The 25,637-nt window shown below is 47.7% G+C and overlaps 1 long non-coding RNA gene across 1 annotated transcript; it reads left to right on the top strand.

Moving 5' to 3' along the window:
- The first annotated feature begins 17,909 nt into the window (after positions 1–17,909).
- On the top strand, positions 17,910–25,144 carry LOC125644073 (uncharacterized). Its single transcript, XR_012670365.1, has 2 exons — positions 17,910–18,192; positions 24,466–25,144. It is a non-coding gene; the product is annotated as an uncharacterized LOC125644073 (long non-coding RNA).
- Positions 25,145–25,637: the final 493 nt, after the last annotated feature.

Here is a 25,637-nt window from a genome sequence, read left to right as displayed (position 1 = left end):
TTTATTGGTAACACTTACAGAATTACCAAAGGAAACAAAACAACTATGCAACAAACAACGTAATCAGAAGGTATAACACAGCAGCTTTCAGGAGGGAGAAGTGTTCAGGCTAGCCTGGGCCCAGAGTGGGGGGGCTTCCTCAACACTCGTGGTCTTCCACCCTCCTGAGTTACCTGGTGGCCTAGAGCGGGGGGGCTTCCTCGACACTCGTGGTCTTCCACCCCCTCGAGTTACCCAGTGCCGCGCCCAGTGTCACCGATCCTCCCTCTCCTGAGAGTGCCCGGTAAGATGGGCACGGCTGCGGGGTGGGCGGTTGGGGGGGGGTAGACACCCATGTATTATAGGACCCCTCCTAGATGACAGGAATGATGGTATCCACAGCGGCAACGGCTGGGGCTGGCATCTCTCGCTCTTCCCTTAATCAAAGGGTCAGACGGAGGGAACCGGACGGGGTCACCGAGCAGAGAACCCCAGACAGCGCCCACCGCTCCCCGAAGGTGTCAAGGGAGTCAGTGGACGCCGCCCAGATGAACTCCGCCCGGATACGTGAATGTACTGAGGATCGGAAAACGGCCCCACAATCGCAGGACGCTTCATGGGCCAACCTCCTCTCTCTGGTTTTATAAATGGCTGTTTTAGCCAAAGCTAGGAGGAGGTTGACCAGAAGATCCCGCGACTTTGTGGGGCCACGGATGGGAAGTGTATAGATAAAAAGGTGGGGGGAAAAATGAAGCCAGAAGCATAATAGAATATTTGTGAGGAGCCAGAAAAGGGGCTGCAATCTGGCACACTCTAAATACACGTGCGCCAGGGTTTCCCTCACATTACAAAAAGGACAAGTGTCCGGAATGGGGGTAAACTGTATCAAAAACACACCCGTGCTCACAGCTCCGTGAAGGAGCCGCCAACTGATGTCCCCGACGGGCCTTGGGACCAAGGTGGAATACAGGCTGGCCCACCGAGGTTGCTCACCCTCCAAAGGTGGCAGGAGATCCTGCCACTTTGTATCGAGGCGGGACACCAGGGTGTGGGCGTGAAGGGTGTGAAGCGTGAGTGTATATAAGTATTTCCGTGGTGCAATTTGAAAGCTAACCGGCTGCAATTCATGCAGCCGGCTTGCAGTGAAAGGGTGAGGGGTTTGTTGGGATCTACGGGGTGGGGGCCCGATGGAAAGATCCGGCGGGCCTGGGGTAAGGGATGGGCGGGGTGTGCCCTCACACAAGGCTCGGCTAACATAAGCCCGAGCAGCGGGGGTCAAGGCGGCCTTCACCTTCTGAAGTACGCGCCGGGGGGTACGGAGGCTGGAGAGCCCCATGCGCCGAGCGAGCGTCAGGGGATCCAGCCAGTCTCTCCGGTCGTAGTCCAGGAGGTCTCCGACCCTCATGACTTCCGCCAGGACCAACCTCTGGCGCACCGAGCGGGACTCCGCCACCTGCACACGGAGCTGGGGGTTGTGTAGCAGGGGCTCCGTGAGGAGACCTGCTCCCATGGTGGCCGCCACGGACCTGGTTATTCGAAACAGTTTCCAGGTCCGGAGGAGGTCCTGGTAGAAGACCGGCAGCCCGGAGAGGTCTCGCAGAAAACCCCTCGGAGAAAGATAAAAGAGCTGCCGGTCATATCGAAGCCCTTGGAAACGGTCCTCGGGATCGGCGGCCAGGTGCCTCTCCATCTCTAAGACCTCCCGTTCCAACTGCTCTATCGCCGCATTTCGCCGTTGGCTGGTGCCCCGAGTGTAGTCACGGCAGAAGAGCTTGGCGCGCACCTTCCCGAGATCCCACCATCGCCGCACCGAGGGAAAGGCACGCCACTGCTCTCGCCAGGCCAGCCAAAACTCCCGGAAGGACATCACAAAGCTCTCGTCCTCCAACAGGCTGTTATTAAAGTGCCAATAGGCCGGCCCCGGTCTCTCTGCACGGAGGGAGACCGTTACAGTAACTAAATGATGATCGGAGAATGGGGCCGGCCGAGTGGCAGAGGAGTGGGCTTGTGAAAGATGGAAACGGGATAAGTAAATACGGTCCAACCGAGAGTGGTGTGACCGATGGGCCTCCACCCGGACAAAGGTGAACGTGGAGGTGTCATCTGGGTGATGGTCACGCCAGACGTCCACTAGGGAGTGATGGTCAACTATCCCTTGGAGAATATTCGCAGCGGCCGGACTCGGTTTGGCCCCTGAGCGGTCCTGTTCCTCGAGGGTGGTGTTAAAGTCCCCTCCCAGGACCAGGCACTCGTGCAAATCCAGGGTGCCGAGAAAGTCGGACACCTGCTGATAAAATTGTGGCCGCCTGGAGCTCATTTGCGGGGCATAGATGTTAACAAAATTAACCACGAGCCCCTCCATACGGACTCGAAGGTGCAGCACGTGGCCCGGCACGGCCTCATTGACCCCTAGCACCTCAGGCCATAGGTTGGGGGAGAACAGGGTTGCCACTCCAGCCTGCCAGGTCGCGAAGTGGCTAAAGTATACCCCGTCCCCCCACTCCAGCCGCCACCTGTCCTCGGCGGCCGGGTCTGTATGGGTCTCCTGCAGGAAAACTACAGAGTACCTCCCTTCCCGAAGGTAAGAGAGCACCTGGGACCTGCGGAGAGCCATCCTACAGCCCCTGGTATTCAGGGTCGCAATAATAAGAGGCGTCATGCGGAGGGCTGGGGGGGTGGGGGCCTCGTATTGGCGGGGGGGTTCAGGGCCCCCAGCGGGTTGCACAGCAACCCATGACCCATCCCGTGGGTGAGTAGATCGCGTCGGAAGCTGCGGGCTCGCTCGTAGGCCGCAGCACCGCACCTTCCTTGCCCCCTGCCCTCCTTTATAAGGGCCCTTGTGGCCTGGAGGATTTGATCAAAGTCCCCCCAGAGCTGAAGAGCCAGCTGTGCCTTATCGCGGGCGCCACGGGTGTGCTCTAGGAACTTCCGTAGCGCATGCCGCAGCTCATGGGGGGGTGGGGTTACAATTCCCGAGGTATTCCCTGATGGGCTTCTTAATACAGCCTCGTGGTCCGCAAAGGCAGGTAGACAGGGTGCGGACCACCGACGGGGCATCTGACAGGCTGGGTTTATTAAATTCATTTCACGCCTTGGGGTGGAGGGGGATGGCAGGGGAAAAATTGCCACTCCTAATGGGTCGCGGCTAGAGAGTGCAAAGACTGCTCCCTGGGGGGAATCTGCAAAAGGCGGAAAGGAAATAACCCCAGGGGCGGCATTAACATTGCAGGAGGAGGGACCTTGGGCAGGGGCAGGGGTGGGGGCAGGGGTAGGGGTAAGGCTCTGGGGTGCAGGAGGCAAGCAGCTAAAGGAAAGTGCCTCCTGAGCAGAGTCAAGGGTTAAAGGGTAAGGGAGGGGGCTCCCAATAATGCTAGGTGCTGGCTCCATAGTGGTCTTAGCGGCCATGGCATCAGGTGGTGGACCACTTTCTGCAGGGTGCTCACCCGGGAAGACAATTAGGGGGAGGGAGCATGGGGAAAGGGAGGCTGGGGTAAGGCTGCCCAGCTCAAGGCCAGCCGGCAGCAGATCATCCCCTCCCTGGGTGACCGGGGTCAAATCTAGGGCCTCAATCTCCGCATACACGGGGGAGAGGCCAACTCCTGCCACCCCGGGGGCCTCTCCTCTAGGGCCCGCCTCAACGGTCGCCTCGGGGTCCGCGGGGGGTTCGGGTAGCGTCCAGGCAGAAGGGGCGTCCTCAGAAGTCTCGGAGGGGAGGGTCTCCCGTGGAGGGGGGATTCTGCCCTCCAATGCCAGTCCGTCTTCCCCTCCTGACACCAGCGGATGGATCTCGCTCGCGGCCGTGGCGGGAGGCTCGATAGCAGTGCCTCCTTTCCTGGTCTTCCGAGGGGCTTCCGCGTCGGGTGGATGCAGCGGAGCTCAAGCCTTCCGCTTGCCTCGCTTCCCCTGGACTAGGGTCCAGCCCTCCATAGCGTCATCTGGGGGCTGGTTAGCAGGGGTCGTGTCGGGAGGCGGAGGCGATGGTTTAGGGGTTCGGGGAGGTAGCGGTGGGGCAACATGAGGGGCGGGGGCTTCTCCTTGGGGAGGGCCCTCTCCTATACCCGATAATATCCTTGCCACACCCTCCTCCATGGGCTCTGTTGGGTTGGTACTAGCAAGGGTGGAACTCCCTTGCTCGCCCGGGCGTTGTAGGGAAGGTATCTCTTGGGCCCGGACGGGAGCAGCGATGGGTCGAGTAGGAGGAGGGTTGGTTTCAGGTGCCGGGCAGCCAGGGGCGTCGGCAGCGACGGGGGCCGATGTCCTGCCGGGTCTCGGGGGTTTCGGGTGCCCCTCCCCCCCGGGCCAAAGGGCAGTCTCTGCAGACATGCCCCACTGAACGGCAGAGGTAGCACCGGGCCTCTCCGGTAGAATAAAAGACCCGATAGCGGGCTCCCTGGTAGGGGACTAGAAAGGACCCCTCAAGCGCCTCTTCGTCACGCGCCCCTGCCGGTGGTAGAAGCTGCACTTGCCGGCGGAACGAAAAAAATGTGACGGAGGGTGGGGTCCTTGCAGCCCAACGGGAGAGGGCTGATGACAGAGACAAGTTTCCCCAGGGTAGAAAGAGCGAGTAACAGGGCAGCATTGGGTAAGAAGGGAGGAACAGAGGTAAGGACGAGGCGAACGCCCAGGTCTTCTAACGGTTCTAGGGGGACAAACACCCCCCCCACCGTCAGGCCCCTCTCTACCGCCTCCTGGGCGGCATCCTCCGAGGCTAAGAAGAAAACAACCTTCCCATACATCTTGGAGGCCGCCACAATAGCCGTGGGTCCTACCACCTTCGCCAACGCCTGCACGTATGTCTCCACGTGGGGCGAGGCGGGCACCAGGAGGCAACGGACGCCGTGCTTTCTGGTCAAGGCGGGGAAAGGGCCTCGGCCGCTGGTGATGGTGGTGGAGGCGGGGGGGGCGAGATGATGAGGCGGCAGGCAGGGGAGAGCCCGCTGCCGCCCGGGCATACGTCCTGGGGGCCGGGGGAGGGGCAGTCGCAGAGCTGGTGGAGGGAAACGCAGGGAGGGGCGCCACGGTTGATGACGAGGCCGCAGCGGTGGGGGCAGCCCCTGCCATGGAGGGCTCAGTGGTTTCAGCGGGGCCCTTTCCTTTCCACCCGCCCTGGCCCTTCCGGTGAACCGGGGGGGGGGTTTCCTAGAATCTGGGTGGGCGGTGGGTGCAGCAGCAGCAGCAATCACCCTAGTGCCTCCTGCTACCGGTGCCCCAGCAGGGGGGGTGGCAAGTATCTTAACAATAGTGGTAGGGGGGGGACCTTGGGGGTCGGGCAGGGGTGGTGGTGGGGGAGGGACAACTAATTTTGTTAAAGCAGTCTCACCCCTCTCGTTCCCCGCCATTGTGAGCAGGGAGAGACAGGGAGACACCGGAAGGAGGAGGGGGGAGGGGAGAAAGCGGAGTAGCCCCTCCTTCCGCTAGGCTGCGGGCAGGAAGGGAAGGAATGCCGAGGTGGGGGACTGGGAGGAGGGGGGGGGAACAAAATCGGGGTCCAGTAATAGGGGCAAGTTGTGGGATAAGCAATCCGGGGGGGGGGTGCAGACCCACACACGTTTGTCCAAAGAGTCTCGGTTGGTCGGCTGTTATGTCCGGTCCGGAAGGCAAAGTTCAAAGCGAACAGCTGGATCCGAAGGGAGATGGCAGGTTGCCAGCAGGGACAGACGGTGGGGGGGCCGTGACAGTTGTAATAACGATGGGGGGGTAGGGGCACCGATGGATCGGGGGTGGGGGTCTCCACGCCACACCCCCTGTGCCGCCACAAACGCAAGTAATCACAGTCAAACTCCCCCCCACGAGAGTATAATTCAGAAAATTACTCAGTCTTACGACCCTCTTCACGATGATTTATATTATTTCTTCTGTCTGCTGAAATCTTCCTCTCCGGCTGTGTTGGCTGTGTTCCAAGGCTTCCGGCATGCTAAGAATGTTGTAAAGTCCGAGCTGCTGGCAAAACAGCTGGGTCTGGGGGTTTCCACTCCCCCCTCCGGACAGCAAATCGGCAATCTTCCCCCCCCTCCTCCGGGGGCTCAGCTGAGGCAAGTAGCTGCGCCTGAAAGCAGGCGTGGGGGGGGGGGCGGGTGCTGGCGAAGGACGTAGACAAAAAAAAACACAAAAAATGAAAAGAAAAAACAAAAAAGCGTCTGGCCCGGTCGGGGGGGACTAAGGCAGGTGCAAAAAGTAAGAAAAATCCAGGCCAGGGGGCTTTAGGAAAGAACAGAAAGCAGATAGCTGAGGAGCAAGCAAAAGACATTCCGTTTCCCAACAGGGAAGGTTTCAGAACAATCAGGAACCTTCTGGAGACAATTAACACAGACAGGCTGATTAGAACATCTGCAGCCAGTCAAGAAGCTGCTAGAATCAATTAAGGCAGGCTAATCAGGGCACCTGGGTTTAAAAAGGAGCTCACTTCAGTTTTTGGTACGCATGTAAGGAGCTGGGAGCAAGAAGCACTAGGAGCTGAGAGTGAGAATGCATACTGTTGGAGGACTGAGGAGTACATTATCAGACACCAGGAGGAAGGCTCTATGGCGAGGATAAAGAAGGTGTTGGGAGGAGGCCATGGGGAAGTAGCCCAGGGAGTTGTAGCTGTCACACAGCTGTTCCAGGAGGCACTCTAGACAGCTGCATTCCACAGGGTCCTGGGCTGGAACTCGGAGTAGAGGGCAGGCCCGGGTTCCCCCCAAACCTCCTAACTCCTGGTCAGACACTGGAGGAGTTGACCTGGACTGTGGTTTCATGAAAATAGCCAAACCAAGGGCTGCCGTGAAGCTCCAAGGTGAGCAAATCTGCCAATAAGCGCAAGATCCACCAAGGTAGAGGAGGAACTTTGTCACAATGGGCATACCCAAACTAGGTCTCTGAGTTCCGTTAATTATGAAGATGGGCCCAGCCTAAACCTCTGGGTTCAAAAACAACTGACATCTTGAGCACTGAACTCAAATTTACATGGGAATATAAATAGTCTCTCTATTTATCGTGTGCCGAACATAAAACCTGCACAGAATCAAAACCTTAAGAGCTATAAAGAAGCAGTGTGGGCTGGAAGATAGGGTACCAATCTAGGAATCAGAGACCTAGGCTATATTCCTAGCTGCACCGATAACCTGCTGTGTGATATTGAGGCTTCTTGGGTTTACAATATTAATAACGAGATCAAATTTAGAGTGACTGATATCCAAGGCCATCCCTATCTTCATTTTTTAGTAATTTGTTTTGTGTGTCTGCCACAGGGCTCACTCACTGTTAGTGATGCCTCCTAGTAGCCATCTTGGGAATGAGCTCTGGACAGGCATTGTGCCCCCGCCCCACTCCTCCAGCAGCATCTCTCCATGATCCTGTGGATCCCTCCCACTCCAGGAACCACAGTCTCCTCTTCATGCACTCAGCGCTCCAGCCGGGTCACCATACAGTTTCCCCCTTCTGGGGTAGCTGTAACCTTCTTTCCAGGATTCCCAGGCAGTCTCCTGTCCTCTGCCTGATCTGTGCCATGTCCCCAGTGGCTGGTAGGGGAATCTGGACCTGACCTCTACCCCGGATTCCAGCTCAGGAGCCCTCCAGTCAGCAGCAAAGGTCTGCACTCCTATTCCTTGCTGCTAATTCCCTGAGCCTTCACTTACCTTCCTGGCTTCCCCACTTTCTGGGTTTGCCAGTCTCCCAACTCCCTCCACTAAGGGAGTGACTGCAACCTACTTCCCTGCAGCTTCCTTCTGTTCCCAGCTACCTGGCTTTATTCAGGCCCCACCTGTTCCTGTCTGCCTGAGCCTGCTTCCAATTAGTTCCCTGCTCCTGGGGGTTCCTCCTCAATCAATCCTGTTGTGTTTGTTAAGTACTCACTCATCTGACCTCTCAGTGGTAAAAAGCTCTGTAGAAGGAAACTACTTTGATTCTGCTGATTGGTTTAAAACTGAGCTGAAGATTTATTTGGGGAATGTTCTCTCCTCATGCTTTGTTGATTTCACTATACAGCAATGGTGCTTTGGAGAGCAAAACCCGCCCCCCTCCATCCCCCCCGGGTCAGAAGACCAGCAGAAGTCCTATTGCCTATTTAAACGCAACTAACTGGTGCTTAGGCATGGTGCTGGCCCACTGCACTGGGATGGATTTAACCATAAACCAAGACAGGACAATTATTTCATAGAAAATAAAGGCTAAGCAATATGCAGCTGAATCCTAACATGAAAAAGAAAAAAGAAAAAAAGAAAACAAACAAAAAAAACTTAACAGCAACATCTCTGATGCCTTTTTCCAGATCTGAAGAAGAGCTCAGTAGAAAAGCTTGTCCCTTCACCATCTGAAGTTGGTCCAATAAGAATATTACCTTACCCACCTTGTCTCTCTTAATATTAGAGTGGGATTTGAAGAGTTCCCGCTTGTTCTATGAGATCGTCCTGTTAAAATGCTTCAGCCCATTTTCCCATGGGTTTCATGGTACATTAGTATTTACTGTGGACGCCATAATAAACCCTCAATACAAAACCTGTTTTCTTAAAATGTCTGGATGATTATGGGCCATGTTTCTTAAAGGAGTTTCAAACAACCTTTTTTGTTTGGTTGGTTTTGGTAGGTACAATTATTTGCAGGTGCGGACACCAGCATTTATATATCCAATTATTTGATTTGTGGAGGTAAAGAGTCAAATGGCTAATGGCTGTTTCTATCTGTTATGAATTGTGGGCACAAAAAATTGAATCTATTTTTTTAAAAATAGGTCACTATTGGATAAAATAATAATGGAGTATTTAATGGCTACTTTTGTACTGACTTAAATCTTGTGAGACCTACTGACATCAATGGCGCCACACTTAGTTACACTGGCAACACATTTACAAAGGGTCAAATCTGTCATTGTGCACTCAGTTTTCAGTGACCTCACCAAGGGCAGAACTAAGCTCTAAGGGGGTTTGTGTTGGACTTGAATACAAAACTTTCTAACTTAGAGACAATCTATCTGCATTTCAACCTGTCTCTTAACCTACTGAAAAGAGATAACAGAAAAGATGATCATGAAGGTCCCTTCTAGTCTTAAAGTCAATGAGTCTAATAAATTAGCCTACTGTATATTCTGGCTAATCCAGTGTCATTGCCGCTTCCTTGGTGCTAATCAAATCCACAATCCACTGCCATTAAACACATCAATCAATCCCATATCAGCACTCTGACCCCAGCAAATTCCCTTTTCACAAACCCAAGTTTTCATTTTCTTCACAGGCATGCATATGTTAAAAAATGCCTACAACGTTATACTATCACTCTCAGTGGTTCCCCAGGGGTTCATCTCTATTTCTTTTACTTAACCTGCATGTGGTCTTTTTGCAGATTTTTTTGGTGACAGAATGAGTTCACTGGCTCTAGTGACTTCTGTCTAAAGAAATTCTGTTTTAAGTAACCATTATATCATGAAGGTTCAACCAGCTGTGAATACGGGCCATGATAATTCTACTGACAAAAGGAGTCAGTGGGAGTTTTGTCCAAGAAAGGACAGCAAGATTCCCCCCTCTGTCATTGGGTGAAACTCACTCTAGTGCAGAAGGCTTATACACTATTTAAGTCACACTTCAGCCCTATTTTGAGGGATTAAGTGGGATGTAAGTGTCAGAGCCTTGGGCTGTCCTTCTGTGCAAGGGTGGATTTTCATCCATTAAGAGCAATTTATTTAGTACTCAGCACCTATCACATATTTTTACTTACTCTTGTAGAGGCTTCAATATGTGTTCGTTTCAATTAGATTTCATGCTAATAAACATAATGTAAAAAATGAAATATTTTATAAAGGCTGTTGCAATAGAAAGGTAACAAGGAAGCATGAGTAAATTCAATTTAATTCCTTTATAAGACGACAAGTATAAGTGGCAGCTGCTGGAATAATGGAGACCAGGAGGACTAGGAGCTATAGCACAGAATCCTCACTGAAGATGGTACTTTCCCCTTGACATGGCCTCAAAATATCCACTGGAAAAATGCCTGAGTATGAGCAGTACAGATTATACAGCTCTTCCTATAGCGCCCTATTATGATGGCAGAAGTACCATAATTGAAAAGGCACTAAGGTCCAAATCCTCAAAAGTGCTTAGGCATCTAAATCTCATTGAAATTAAGGAGAGTTAAGCACCTAAATATCTTTGAGAATCTGGGCTTTAGTCACTTGGTTTGTTTTTGACTTGGGGAATCAACATTCTCCAAAACCCTCTTTGTTCTCTGAAGCTTCCATACTTTCTAGTCTTCAAAAGGTCTCATGCCACAGCAAATCCCCTTCCAGCAACCCAGGGATGCAAAGGCAAAAGAAGGAAAAGGCATGGGGTAGGGAGTCAGGAGCTGTCCCCAGTTCTAAGACAGGTGCTACCACTAATTCACTGTGACACCTTGAAAAATGACTTCATCTTTCTCTGCCGGTCTCCCCAGCTGTAAAATTGAGAGTAAATATACTCAAAGAGGCGTTGGGAGGATCAGATGCATTGAAGACATAACGTGGTATTAAACTGCAAGATATTAGACTGGGCACATCTCAGAGTCCATCAGAAATTTGTGTGGCATACTGTACATGTCAATACATATTTATTTTTCTTACCTTATAATCATCATACTCCCAGAAATGTTTGTCCTGTATAGTTTTTGTCAAAGTATATATCTCTCTAGCACAATGGGATAGACCATTAGCCTGTCCGCCCTTAAGATTTCAAATGATTTCTGGCTATGAATCAAACTGATTTTGTTGAGCCCCAATTGATTGTTGTCCCCCTCACAAAAACACTACCTGCTTGTACATAGTTTGGCATGCCTGACACTAGACTGGCTACCAGAATAATGGAACACAGTAATCATCTGAGTTTAGGTCACAGGGACACATGCAGGGTACAAGTAACTAGTTTATCATGAGCATACATCCCATTGACAAATTACAAACTTTTATAACATTCTGAGAGTAAGAATGTCAAGTTGTAGATAGTGATCAATTTAGCATATCAGCAATTGCCTGGATTTTAATGGTATGCACTCTGCAAGAGGCACTGGGATGGAATGGCCTGGTAGTATTGAGAACATTTTAATTGATGAAGTTGTCACAATCTGATTTATTTTTATGTGTGTGTTTAAGCTGGGTGCTTCTAAAGAGGTTTTTATTTTAATCTTTAAACTGATTACAATATTAAATAAAGAGATTACATAAATCACATAACAATTTAAGATTACTCTATACTTTTTCCAAAGGATAAATAAAAATCAAAGGGGTCTATGAGGTTATGTTCAGTGTTAAATTTGTATTAGAAAGCCTGCAATGATAGAGGCCAGGGAAGGTTCTAGTGAGAAGTTCTACGAAGAAGCAGAAAGAGTGGCTTTTGGGACAACACTTTTCTTCTTATTATAAAGGAGCTCCAGAGATAGAAGGCAGTGACTTTCTGAAATTTGTTGTCATTTTCACATGATAGTTGGAATGTGATCTACTTATTCTATTGCATGCCACATGTCTCTACTTGGTCCACAAGATTTGAAAGTAGCCAGTGCAAAAAACATAAAACAAGATCTGTTTCTACTTTCCCAGGGAAAAATACAAAACAAATTAAATGAAAAACAGATTGATATTCTTTAGAACTAAACCAAAGTCCTTAATTTCCAAGTGGCTAGATTAAAAGAAAGAAGTACATCTAGGCATTTGGGGGACGGGGCATTATTTATTTGAAAAATTATAATGAAAAAATATTGAAAATGAGTTTGTTGAACAGAATACCTCACCTATATTATTTAGTTTGGCCAGGAGATTGCCATTAATGTTATTGGATGGGAGTTTCAAAGTGCCTAAGTGATTTAGGAGCACAGGTCAATGCAGTTGGTGAGTACAATTTTCAAAATTGCATAATTTCCATTTTCAAAAATGATTTGGGCCCATATTTTTAAAGCTACTTAGTGATTTCTCCACTAGCGTTTCAAGGCCTAAGTGACTTGGATGGCTAAGTCCCATTTTCAAAAGAGATTTAGAAGCCTCAGTCTCACTGAAAATCAATAGGACATAGGCTTCCAAATCACTTTTGAAAATGAGAGAGGGTCCTAAATCACCGAGGCACTTTTGAAAATTTTACCTGGTGCTCCTAAGGCACTTTTGAAAATCTCAGCCCTGTATGCCAAGTGTTGGAAGTCTGTGAAATCCTGCAATTTGTACTCTAGGGGAGGAAACTGCGCCAAAAATTTAAAAAGTCTGCGCACAATATTTTAAAATTCTGCATATTTTATTTGTCGAAATAAAACAATATAAGCTCAGCAGTTTCAATTATTTCAAAATACCTGTCATCAAGTATGTTTGTAATAATACAGACCAAAAGGAAAACATTCAGGAAATGTTTATTTGACAGATAGGTTTGTTACTAGGCATATTAATACAGAACTCAGAGTAATTCATTTAAACGACAATACAGAAACATATTTCCTGTAACCCACAGAAGCAGCACAAAGGCTTGCAGGAATCAGGGTAACAGAAGAGCTGAGGGAAGGCGCCTGGAAGTGAACCTGGAGGGTTGTTGGGTTTGGGTGGGAGAAGTACAGAACAGGGTTTTTTTTGAGGGGGAGAATTGTTAGAGAATTAGGGAGCCTCCCCATGCAGACCCTGGCTGACCCTTAGCCTCTCCCATTCCATTAGGCACATCGGCCTCTGTCCCTGTGTGGCCCTGCACCCCTACCCCTGTGGCCCTGCAGCCCCCTACCCCTGTTCCCATGTGCCTCTGCAGCCCACCTCCCATTCAGTCCCTGGCTCAATGCTGTCACCCCATAGCTCGTGAGCCTGCGCCCCAGTCTGTCCCCCCACACTAGCCCTTATGACCCACAGACTGTGACTCCCCAGCAGCCCTACCTGCACTGCTCTGCTCTCCGGTGCCGCCTCACCTGGCCCCGCTGTGAGGAATGAAGCCTATCCTGCTGGCTGCCCTCTCTTCTGGTGCCACAGCAGCCCCTGGTGGGTGAAAGCTGTAACTGCAGCGCCTCTCTAGCAGACTCTATATTCTGAGGGGGAAAAAAATTTGTACCCGAGGGAGAGGAGGAAGGGCAAGAATTCTGCACTTGCCCAGTGGTGCAGAATTCCCTCAAAAGTAAACTTGCTAAGAAGTTTGTACAAATCACCAACATGGAGATGAGTACTTGAAGTACTTACTCAGAGTTGTTGGATATCGCACTCCTTTTAGAAAGTTCAAACAGAAAACTCAAGCTTCTGTTATGCAGGAATACATCACTGTGTATTTAACAAGTTCAGTATCAGTATGCATTTTATGAGGGGAGGATGAACCCTAAGGTGTTCATCTATCATTATAGATATAACAAAGTTAAAAAGGTCCCTACAGATTCATTAAGAAAAGATTTTAAATCAGTTAGTGTTTGCATATGTTTAGACTCCAGGATGAAAGCATTAGTATAAAAGTAGGCTCAAATGAAAATTCATGCTTATTTACCCATGCTGAATTTTGTATCAGAGATTTAGTACTGTATTAAACACTTCATTGACTCTGTATCATAGCCATGTCAAGCTGTACTAATCGAACAAAATACAGTATTCTTCTACTGCAATATGAAAAAAATAAAACCAGACAATGCTGACTCAGAACAGATTAAAAATCTAAAAAACCAAAATTTTGTAACCCCCATATCATCTTAGTGCTGGTAAAAATTATCAAAATCCTTCCGATTCAATATCTCTAATCCCAGCAAGAGAGTATAGATGTCATCTAATACGTCAATGAATCAACATTTGCAGTTACTTCTCCAGGATGCTGACACATGCCACCCCAGGGCACAGTCTAAAAGAAGTTACTGCAAACTTTAATACACTGCCATATTAAGCAGCATCTGTGTTCTCTAGTTGATTTATTAGGTTCTCCTAAAGTTTATTATGTTTAAAAGAAATTTTAAAAAATCAAGCTGTATTTAAATATGACGAAGCTGCAATAGAAACCAACAATATCTAGGCAATTCATTGCCACTATGTCTGTCCTCCTCAATTCATACTGCTCAACCATGGATCTATTTCAACGGCAGAAATTGAAAAAATTGAACATTAACTTTTCCCAGTACTGTTTCTTAAAGTTGTTTGACTTTTTGATGTTTTGTATTATGGACATAACATAAGTTCAATGGTGGGAATTTCAAAAGCACTCAGAACTGGACTTGGAGTCTTTGGTAATTGATGGTATTTGACTGCAGTGGGATCAGAGTTAGGCCAACACTGAGTATTTTTGAAAATGCTCACCCCAACTTATTTTTGTTTAAGTATTAAGTTGTATTATTAAACCAAAAAGTATTTCCAGGCCTCTAAAGACAGCATTCCATTGGAATCATTTAGGGAAGTAACCTTTGGTGCTGAAAAGTGTTTTGAAAGCAGATATTTGTTGAGCTGTGCCATTGACTTTCATGAGAAAGCTTTCTTGCAGCACCAAGGGTCAGCAGTGTTCTCTGTCTGGTTCTGTTTCTATAATCAGTGGCTTTTTTAAAAAACGAAGCTAGGTGGTTACGCTTGCACTCTACCTTTCCCACTTTACCCAGGTTGTGACTGGAAACCACATTAAGATATAATGGGGTGGGGGGAACAAAGCCATGACCCCAAACAGTTTGAAGCATTTTCTTACTGCCAGCATCAAAGTTGGTTATTGGAATGTGAGAACGCTGCAAACCCCAAAGATGCCACAGATCATTAAGGAGATGGACAACTGTCGCCTTAAAATTCTAGCCCTCTGAGAGCAGACTGAGGTGTGGAAAAGAAGCACTTCAAGCAAGAGAAGGAACATTTCATTTATTCAGGTAGTAGTAACAAAACACTCAGATTCTGTGGAAAAGTCTATTATCACCCCGACAGCAATCAGCCAATGCATCATATATGCCAGATTCCAAACCCGATTCCTAAAGATATCAGTCATGCAGTGCTGTGCTCCAGCTGAGGGATATAGCAATGGGGATGAGGAGGAGTTCTACAATTGTTTCCAAAGTGTGATTGACAGCATACCAAAACATGACTTATGCAGGGTCAGTCCCAGGATATTAGCAAGACAAGGCAGGTGAGATAACATCTTTTATTGGACCAACTTCTGTGGATGAGAGAGACAAACTTTCAAGCATACACAGAGCTCTTCTCCAGGATGCTCCCAGCAGAAGTGCTCTGGGGGATCCCGCTGGGAACAACAAGATTGCACTCCATGGCTGGGGTGACTATCCTACTAAAAGGAGAGGAGAGGACTGTACAGAGAGCCGGAATACACTAAACCTGGAGTTGCATGTAATGTCTGGACTATGCTGGGGGACATCGGGACTATGGTTGTGGGACCTTATGACCCTAAGTGCACCTCACTGCTAGAAAGCAAGGGGCTCCCTGGTATCTTTCAGTGATTCTCAGTTGACCTGACCAGCTCAGTTTGGCCCAACTCACTAGTTTAAGGTTCAGTCTTAGAAGCATATTTTACTTGTGTTTGTTTGTAACCCTCTCTATCTCAATTCCTTCTCCTCAGTGTCACTTAAACGTCTTCTCTTTATTGATACATTTCATCCTGTTTTATTACACAGCCATGTCGGTGCAGTGCTTCAAACTGAAGAGTGAATATCCTCAGCCACATTATCAGGCTTGTGCTGTGTACTGTCTCAATAAATGAGCAGCAAACTTGATAAGGTTTTGTGAATGCAACAGTGAGAGGGGCAGAGTGCCGCAGAGGAGACCGTATTGAGTAGACTCAGGTCTTGGAGGGGCTGTTGGTATCACCCGACAAGGAGTAACTTGTCCAGGCTGGTGGAAGCCAGGGTGAGGTCATTCTGCTGGAAGCAGGCTTTTTGGTTCCAGGGCTCTTAGCCAAAGCTGCATAGAACAGAAGCACCCAAGGTTACAGGGTAGGTGGTAACACAATCCCTTATTGGTCTTGGTGAATCTCCAAAGCGTCCTAGATTTGTAATGATATATGTGCCTGGGACTTTTTTAATAAATGAACCCCACAAGGGCTACATTTATACATGGGAAGATGCTCTGGACTAGTTCTGAGGAGTCTAGTGGAGGGAAACTGAGGCAGATACACCTCTCATGTTTCAGCCTGCAGCAGGAGGGCACTACAGGCAGGTGCGGCCCTATCACAGCCAACTTTAATGCTGAAGTACAATGGGACAACCAAGGAGTGGAAAAAGCACTGGGGAAACATGGGTTGGGAATCAACAACTAGAACAGTGAGAGACTCATTGAATTGTGTGTGTCGTTTGATCTAGTTCTCGTCAGCACCCTGTGTCCTCACAAAGACACATGTAAAGAAGCATGAATTTTCCAGATGGCAAAACGAAAAAAACAGATCAATCACATCTGCTTTAGTTCAATATTCAGGTCATCTGTCCAAGACATAAGGGTATAACAAGCAGCGGATGTCAGACGTGACCACAATCTTTGCATTACTAAACTGACATTAAAATTAAGATCAGTTTTCAGCAGAAAGTGATAAAATCAACAGCATAAAACTGAAATCAAGAGGACTAAAAGAAATTCCAACTTGAACTAAGAGACACTGTGATGGGGCAGAGCGGCCCCACACTGGCACCACAGGGGTTAACCCTTCCTTCCTAGCAGAGGAAGCCCCGCCCCGGAAGCTCTGCTGGGCATGGTCCAACTGGAGAACAGGTATAAAAGCCTGCAGAGTTGCTTCGTCTGGGCTGACCGCTGGAGGGGAAGGAGGCACACCACCAGCTCCTGAGGAGAGAGAGCCTGCACGGCAGGATCCGGAGGCCAGCCAAGCCGGGATGCAACCCGATACCCAGACGGAGGATGTCACAGAAGGGGAAAAGACCAGAGGACCCCCCGAAGCAGAGAACCTGGCATTTATGGTAGGAAGTGACCCAGGGGAATTTTAGAAGCAAACGGCATTAGAGCTTCACAGACACTCGGCGTGTTGCGGGCGGATCCCCACTGAGCTGGTGGCAAGGGGAGCTTGCCACTACCTGGGTCGGGACCCGGTGAAGAGGGCAGGTCCGAGTCCCCCACCAAACCCCTGCACCGCAGGAATCCTATGGACTCCGGCCCTAGGCCGCACTACCCCGCTTGTGAGGGGGATTGTGTAGACTCTGGCCATTACGCTGCACTGCTCCAATGTGGGGAGTGATTTATATGGACCCTGGCCATTGGGCCACACCGCCCTGATGTGTGGGGTGAGTTACCTGGATTCCAGCCACTAGACCACACTACCCCGCTTACGAGGGCGATTGTATAGACTCTGGCCACTAGGCTGCACTGCTCCAATGTGGGGAGTGATTTATACGGACCCTGGCCATTGGGCCACACTGCCCCGATACTTGGGGCAAGTTACATGGACTCCGGCCAATAGGCCGCACTACCTGCTGGCCAGGGGTGATTGTGTGGAAGGAGGCCATTAAGCTGCAAATGGCCACCCACAGAGAGACGGGCGTGGGAATTTGGGAGTGGTGAGGTTCCAACACCCCATCCCACCCCTGCCACAAAGGTGGGGGGGGGGGGTGCCAGACCCGCCACAGACAGATTTCAGGCACTGTCCAAGATAGAGGAAGAAAAAGACTGGATCTGAAGAAAAATGGGCAGCACTCAGAGAATGTGAATTAGGCTGCAGAAGTCATAGTTGGATATCCGTATAGACAGAGCAAGAACTGGATAAGCTAACAGCCATGGCATCTCATTAAGGAAAAAAAGTACTGAAATGAAAACACCGGTACGTTAAGACCAACAAAATATTGGAAAAAGCAAAGGAGAAGTATAAGAAAGCCACGAAAAGCAACACAAGGAAAGAAACAGATAAACTGAAGACCTAGCAGCTTAGAAGCAACAAGCTGCTGCTGTGATAGGAAACCACAGAGCTATTTACCAAGTGACTACAGCAACGTGTGGAAATTTCAAAACCAGGAAATGGGCCAATAAAACACAAAGATAGAAAAATGCTACAACTGAGGTAAACCAGAAACGAGTTGGGCAGCCAGAGAGCAGCGGCTGCTGGCCAGGAGCCCAACTGTGAAGGCAGCACTGCTGCCAACAGCAGCGGAGAAGGAAGGGTGCCATGGTATGGTATTGCCCCCCTTACTGCTACGCTGCTGCCTCCAGAGCTGGGCCCCCAGCCAGCAGCCGCAGAGCTTCCGGCAGCTGGGGGAGGGTCCCAGAAGCGGATCTGACCTGCCCCTGGGAGCAGCCTGTGCAGAGGAAGAGGAAGCCCTCTCCACCTCCACACCCTAGATCAGCTGGGACTAGCAGCTGGAGCCCAGCGCAAGGTAGGAGCCCCTGGGTGTGGTGCCCGCCGCTCTGACGCTCCCCATCTCTGGGCCCAGAGCTCAGGGTTTAAAAGGGCCTTGGGCTGGCTCTGTGTGTGTGTAGGGCGGGGGGGTGGGGGGTGACCATGGCACCCCCTTGACCACAGCAAACTAAGCGGTCGCCCACATTGCCCACCTGTAAGGCCAGCCCTACCCCTCCAAAAAGTGACACCCGCACACCATGCCACCCACACTTCTGCGCTGCTGCCTTCAGAGCCGGGTGCTCCACCAGCAGCTGCCACTCTCTGGCCGCCCCGCTCTGAAGGCAGTGCAGAAATAAGGGTAGTAATAGCACAACTCCCCCACAACAATAGCCAGATTTCATGGGGAAGACCAGATTTCATGGTCTGTGACTCCTTTTTCATGGCTATGAATTTGGTAGGGCCCTACAAATAACCTGAGAATTGAAATGGAGGCCCAGAGAGGTGAAGTCACTCACCAAGATCACACAGCAGGTCAAGGGTAGAGCTGGGAACAAAATCTGGGTTTCAAGCATCCCAGTTCCATGCCCTGTCTACTGGAACATGATTGGAACCGTAGAAGAACGGTTCCAATCACACTGCACCTAGAGTGTCTACGCATGCTATAATTCAGATGTAATAATAAGTTTCCTGAGCCTGTGCATCTCACCTCTAAAATGTTATTGATCTAATTACATCCGATAAAGAAACAGAGATGCTGTGCCATTGAAGAAGAAAGTTAAAATGACCATTTCAAGAGTATAAATGTCCTGGATTGTTTCTTGATCTGTGAAAGGTCCATTCAGAAAGAAGGAAATAAAATCCAAAAGGCCATCACAATGCACTGCATTGATGTATTTCATAAAACTCACTAGACATTGGAAAATCAGATACTTCATTTTATCACAAAGACTGTAAACAAACAATAAAATACTGTAATGGAAATGTTGCATGCCTCACTCTAGTTTTGTTTCTATAGCATTTCCGTCATGAACCCTTATTTTAGGGGTTGGCTTAAAAGCTTCACAAGGGGAATGAAGAAACTACAACTGGGATTCAGCCATAGAGTACAAGTGTTGAGAAAATTCTATATACATCTATTGGCAAATTTATGAAAGCACAATAAAGACACAGATTGTTCCTTTTGCTGTTGATTCCATGTGATATCTGAATATCAGTGTGTGTATATTATTTACACACACACAAACACTTTATATTGTATAGTCAAACAAATCAATAGGAGCTGCACCCAGCTCAACACCACTTCAAACAAAGCCAATTAGTCAGCTTCCTAAACCTGGAGTTAGTGGCCAAATTTTAGACATTAGAGTTTGAATATTTTGACTTTTTGCCTTTATGCTACAAAGGTATTAAAGGTCTGAGTTTAAGAGGTGCTGAAGATATATAATTCCAACTGCATTCTAGGCTAGAGACCTGTCAGGAAATGCAATTTCCATTTCATGGGAAATTCCATGTTTTTGAAATTTCCTTTCATTCTGATCTGAAAAGAAAGCAAAGAATTTTGAAATTTGCCACTAAATGAAATTTTCAAAAAAGTATTTTGGGTCAATGATATGTTCTATATTGAGATACAGTTATGACTTTAATTTTTTATTATATAAAATTTCAAAACAAGTAATTTTGAAATAACTCAAAACATTGTTTTCTAAGAATGTCAAAACAGAACATTTCTACCTTATCAAAATGTTTTTTTAAAAACATTTTTTTTAATTTTTATTGTATTGATTCCTCTTCTCCCCCCCCCCCCAAAAAAAAATTGAGAGAAGACAGAAGAAAAACAGAACAAAAAAGCATAAGGATTGGAAGGGAAGGAAGAAAGTAGGACAGGGCAGAGAAAGGTGAATACATCTCAGATTCCAACCTCTAGGAATTAATCAAAGGTCTCTAAAAAGTTAGATCAAATCTTTTCAAGTTGCCTGAGGTCACTTTTCTCTGATACATTACTTGCGCTTTCGTTGCCATGTCAGCCAAGTTGCTGAGCCAAGGAGGCATTAGCCAAGACTGGAGGCAGTCTGATCTTCCCTATAAGCAATATGAGTCATTTGACTATAAGCACTGCTCTCAAGAACCAAGTATTCCATAAGCTGGAGAGTTTCCAAGGTGATAGGATCTCTCTCAAAACATACTTCTGGAAAGTAATTTTTAAAGGACCTTTCCGTTAACATATTAATCCGATGACCTACTTTGTGTTGAAATTGACACGTTCCCACAAAGTTTCAGTTTTGACAAAACAGTATTTTCCAACAAGAAAACTCTGTCACAAAAATGTAGATCACCTCTAGTCAATAGCTGGTTTCTTAATTTAATTCAAGACTTGTATTGTAACCTGCCTGGAGCATGGATGCATCATTTTTAGATGTCTACAAGGCATCATGCGTACCTTTGGTGCTGTTAATAAATAATGAATGAAAATCATGAACTTTAATATAAGAAAGATGTATCCTGAATGCTCATATGCCCAAATTCCATGCAACCATACATTTTAAAGGTTTGGGATAAAAAATTGTTGTAGTCAGTGGAAAGACTCCTACTGATATCATTGATCTTTGTATCAGGCTCAGTAAGAGGCCACAACAATTAGGAAAAGGGAACAACATTTCCTTGTTCACCCAAGTGTTTCAAAAAAGGTTCTTCAGACAAATTAATGAAAAACAGACATACCAAGCCAATGTTTTAGCAAACCCAAGCTAGCAGCTAGAAGGCTGTTACATGTTTGTTTATGTTATACTTTGGTACAGCCAAGGTGACTGTCATACAATGACATGCTCAGAGCTGTGAGTAGATACTAAAACCCCTACAATAATTTGATATATTATGTTAACTAAAATCCTTTTTGTGTATAAACTAAAGTATGGTTTATCTATCATACTAATGTGCTTTGTTTTAAAATGAGCGAGAGTGTGACCAAATGAAGGAATGTGTTAACCTTTACTCCCTTAACCTAGTCCGGAGGTTGAGAAATAGATGGCGGAAACTAATAAGGGATGTCTACAGAAATGTTATAATACCCAAGACTGGGTAATTGACAAGGATTGCTCATCGTTCAATTATGCTCTATGATTGATAAGAGGTATTTGTTATTACAGATGTTTTCTGTAATGAATGAAATAATGACCCAGAGAAAGATGTTTTAACTCATCAGGAAGTGCTTGTTGCAACAGGTGTTAATAATAACAGCTGGATTAGAAATCCCTTTAGTTTATCAAGCAACAGACACCATAAAAGGAATTCCATTAATAATGAGGTACACTGAGATATTGAAAACCGAACAAATGATGGGATCAGTTGTGGGAAAGTGACTTTCCCTCTCCACAAAGGATTTTTTTTGTCTCAAACCCTGTAAAAGGACAGAGGTTTGAGGAGTTAGATTGGGAATGAACACAACCAGCATTCCAGAGTGAGGAAGCGGGGTGCCTCCTCTTTACCACTCACAAAGGGTGGTAAAGTATCATTTATTTCTGCATAATGCTGTATTAATCTTTGAGTAATAATCTTTGAATCAATCATTCCATTTGAGACAGTTATTTTGACACCTCACAGTGGTATTAAATTCCACCGGACCACAAAGTGCCCTGGAGCATTTTCCTGAAAAAGGGTTATGATGTGATGTTCTGCGCCCGGTTGCCCTCAAAGAGTTAATGCAGAGGGAGCAGGGAGCGATTAACCCAACAGGCCACAGCTGAAGGGAATCAGGCGGCCAAGGAATCCCCTGACTGAGTGAGGGCATCCAGCTGAGGAGGCATGAGCTGGGTTGGGGGGCTATTCCCATTTTACAGATGGAGAACTGGAGCACAGGAAAACTAAGTGATTTGCCTAAGGTCACACAAGACAACTGTGGCTGAGACAGGAAATGAATCCAGACCTCCTGCATCCCAGCTCACTACACAAACCACAAGGCAGTCCTTAAATTTCTGGCCTCTCTAGTTCCTTAACTTGAACAGGCAGGGATAGGATCAGGGTTATTTGTTTTACTACACTGTACTAAGAGAGCTATTATTGACTCCTAAAATTCCTTAACATGGAAATTCAATGTGTAAGAATGATTATTTTTAAACTGTTACTAATGACAAACAATGTTGTTAATTTGAGCTATGCAAAATACTCAGCGGAAAAGTAAAAAACTCTCAAAACTTGTCCTTCAATCTACTTAATCCAAAATGGGCATACACCTGAGTGTTCCCATCTGGTGTGCTGAGGTATGAGCCAAAGTCTGGGAAAATGGATGTACTGTAGAAGTTGAGGGGTTACTGCCTCCAAATAGAAGCACAGTGGTTTGCAGAGTAAACTTTGTAAGTGGTTGGCATACTAATCTGTAGCACAAAAGAAGAGGTTGTACAATAGCTTTCGATTCCAGATGTTTTCTTGCTTGAATTAGTTGTGGATCAAGTAAATTATTCAACACTTCGTCTTCATGAATATGACATTCAAAGGACATAGTGCCCTGAAGTTAGGCTTGTACATGACCCATTGTGAACAATTAATGGAAAACCTTACAAGACCTTCGACATAAATGTCTGCTGACTTATCATGAGCAGTGTGGCAGGCAGTTCTTTAATATGGTAATATAGGCAGCAACACCAGCAAAAGTGTCAATATTAACCTTCTTAATAAAACCTTCCCTCCCCAATTTGAAATAAAAAGGTATTTTCCAACTTACCAGGACTACAGACTATTAAGCAACTGTTCTAGAACATTTCACTCACAAAGGAAAGGGGGAAATTGTCATGACAGTATCTAAGTACCTTCAAGAAGGGCATTAAGCAATGTGACTAAGCCCTGGTCTACACTAGGAGTTGAGGTCAAATTTAGCAGCGTTAAATCGATTTAACCCTGCACCCGTCCACACGACGAAGCCCTTTTTTCGACTTAAAGGGCTCTTAAAATCAATTTCCTTACTCCACCCCCGACAAGGGGATTAGAGCTGAAATCGGCCTTGCTGGGTTGAATTTGGGGTACTGTGGACACAATTAGACAGTATTGGCCTCCGGGAGCTATCCCAGAGAGCTCCATTGTGACTGCTCTGGACAGCACTCTCAACTCAGATGCACTGGCCAGGTAGACACGAAAAGGCCCGCGAACTTTTGAATTTCAATTTCCTGTTTGGCCAGCATGGCAAGCTGCAGGTGACCATGATGGAGTCCCAGAATCGCAAAAGAGCTCCAGCATGGACCGAACGGGAGGTACGGGATCTGATCGCTGTATGGGGAGAGGAATCCATGCTATCAGAACTCCGTTCCAGTTTTCAAAATGCCAAAACATTTGTCAAAATCTCCCAGGGCATGAAGGACAGAGGCCATAACAGGGACCCAAAGCAGTGCTGTGTGAAACTTAAGGAGCTAAGGCAAGCCTACCAGAAAACCAGAGAGGCCAACAGCCGCTCCGGGTCACAGCCCAAAACATGCCGCTTCTATGATGAGCTGCATGCCATTATAGGGGGTTCAGCCACCACTACCCCAGCCGTGTTGTTTGACTCCTTCAATGGAGACGGAGGCAACACGGAATCAGGTTTTGGGGATGAGGAAGATGATGAGGTTGTAGATAGCTCACAGCAAGCAAGTGGAGAAACCAGTTTTCCCGACAGCCAGGAACTGTTTCTCACCCTGGACCTGGAGCCAGTGCCCCCTGAACCACCCAAGGCTGCCTCCCGGACCCACTAGGCAGAGAAGGGACCTCTGCTGAGTGTACCTTTTAAAATACTATACATGGTTTAAAAGCAAGCATGTTTAATGATTAATTTGCCCTGGCATTCGCGGTTCTCCTGGATGTACTCCCAAAGCCTTTGCAAAAGGTTTCTGGGGAGGGCAGCCTTATTCCATCCACCATAGGAGGACACTTTACCACTCCAGGCCAGTAGCACGTACTTGGGAATCACTGTAGAACAAAGCATTGCAGTGTATGTTTGCTGGCGTTCAAACAACATCCGTTCTTTATCTCTCTGTGTTATCCTCAGGAGAGTAATAACATTCATGGTTACCTGGTTGAAATAGGGTGCTTTTCTTAAGGGGACATTCAGAGGTGCCCATTCCTGCTGGGCTGTTTGCCTGTGGCTGAACAGAAATGTTCCCCGCTGTTAGCCACGGGGAGGGGGGAGGGGGTAGCCACGCGCTGGGGGGAGGCAAAATGTGACCTTGTAACGAAAGCACAAGTGCTGTGTATGTAATGTTAACAGCAAGGTTTACCGTGAAAGAGTGTACCCATTGTTCTATAAAATGTGTCTTTTTAAATACCACTGTCCCTTTTTTTTCCTCACCAGCTGCATGTGTTTCAAGGATCACAGGATCTTCTCCTTCCCAGAGGCTAGTGAAGACTAAAAGGCAAAAAAAACGCACTCACAATGAAATGTTCTCTGAGCTCATGCTGGCCTTCCACACTGACAGAGCACAGACGAATGCGCTGAGGCAGACAATGTCAGAGTGCAGGAAAGCACAAAATGACTGGGAGGAGAGGTGGCGGGCTGAAGAGAGTAAGTGGTGGGCTGAAGAGAGGGCTGAAGCTGAAAGGTGGCGGCAGCATGATGAGAGGAGGCAGGATTCAATGCTGAGGCTGCTGGAGGATCAAACTAATATGCTCCAGCATATGGTTGAGCTGCAGGAAAGGCAGCAGGAGCGCAGACCGCCGCTACAGCCCCTGTGTAACCAACCGCCCTCCTCCCCAAGTTCCATAGCCTCCTCACCCAGACGCCCAAGAACGCAGTGGGGGGGACTTCGGCCAACCAGCCACTCCACCACAGAGGATTGCCTAAGCAACAGAAGGCTGGCATTCAATAAGTTTTAAAGTTTTAAACTTTTAAAGTGATGTGTGGCCTTGTCCTTCCCACCTCCACCACCCCTCCTGGTGCTTCTCTCCTCCACCGCCCCTCCTGGGCTACCTTGGCAGTTATCCCCCTATTTGTGTGATGAATGAATAAAGAATGCATGAATGTGAAGCAACAATGACTTTATTGCCTCTGCAAGCAGTGTTCGAAGGGAGAAGGGAAGGGTGGTTAGCTTACAGGGAAGTAGAGTGAACCAAGGGGCGGGGGGTTTCATCAAGGAGAAACAAACAGAACTTTCACACCGTAGCCTGCCAGTCATGAAACTGGTTTTCAAAGCTTCTCTGATGCGTACCGCGCCCTCCTGTGCTCTTCTAACCGCTCTGGTGTCTGGCTGTGCGTAACCAGCAGTCAGGCGATTTGCCTCAACCTCCCACCCCGCCATAAACGTCTCCCCCTTACTCTCACAGATATTGTGGCGCGCACAGCAAACAGTAATAACAGTGGGAATATTGGTTTCGCTGAGGTCTAAGCGAGTCAGTAAACTGCGCCAGCGCGCCTTTAAACGTCCAAATGCACATTCTACCACCATTCTGCACTTGCTCAGCCTGTAGTTGAACAGCTCCTGATTACTATGCAGGCTGCCTGTGTACGGCTTCATAAGCCATGGCATT

Source organism: Caretta caretta, chromosome 10, assembly GCF_965140235.1.
Source record: "Caretta caretta isolate rCarCar2 chromosome 10, rCarCar1.hap1, whole genome shotgun sequence".
In the NCBI taxonomy this organism is placed as follows: domain Eukaryota; kingdom Metazoa; phylum Chordata; order Testudines; family Cheloniidae; genus Caretta; species Caretta caretta.
The sequence above is the reverse complement of the archived record's forward strand: the minus strand, read 5'-3'. Positions and strand labels throughout refer to the sequence as shown.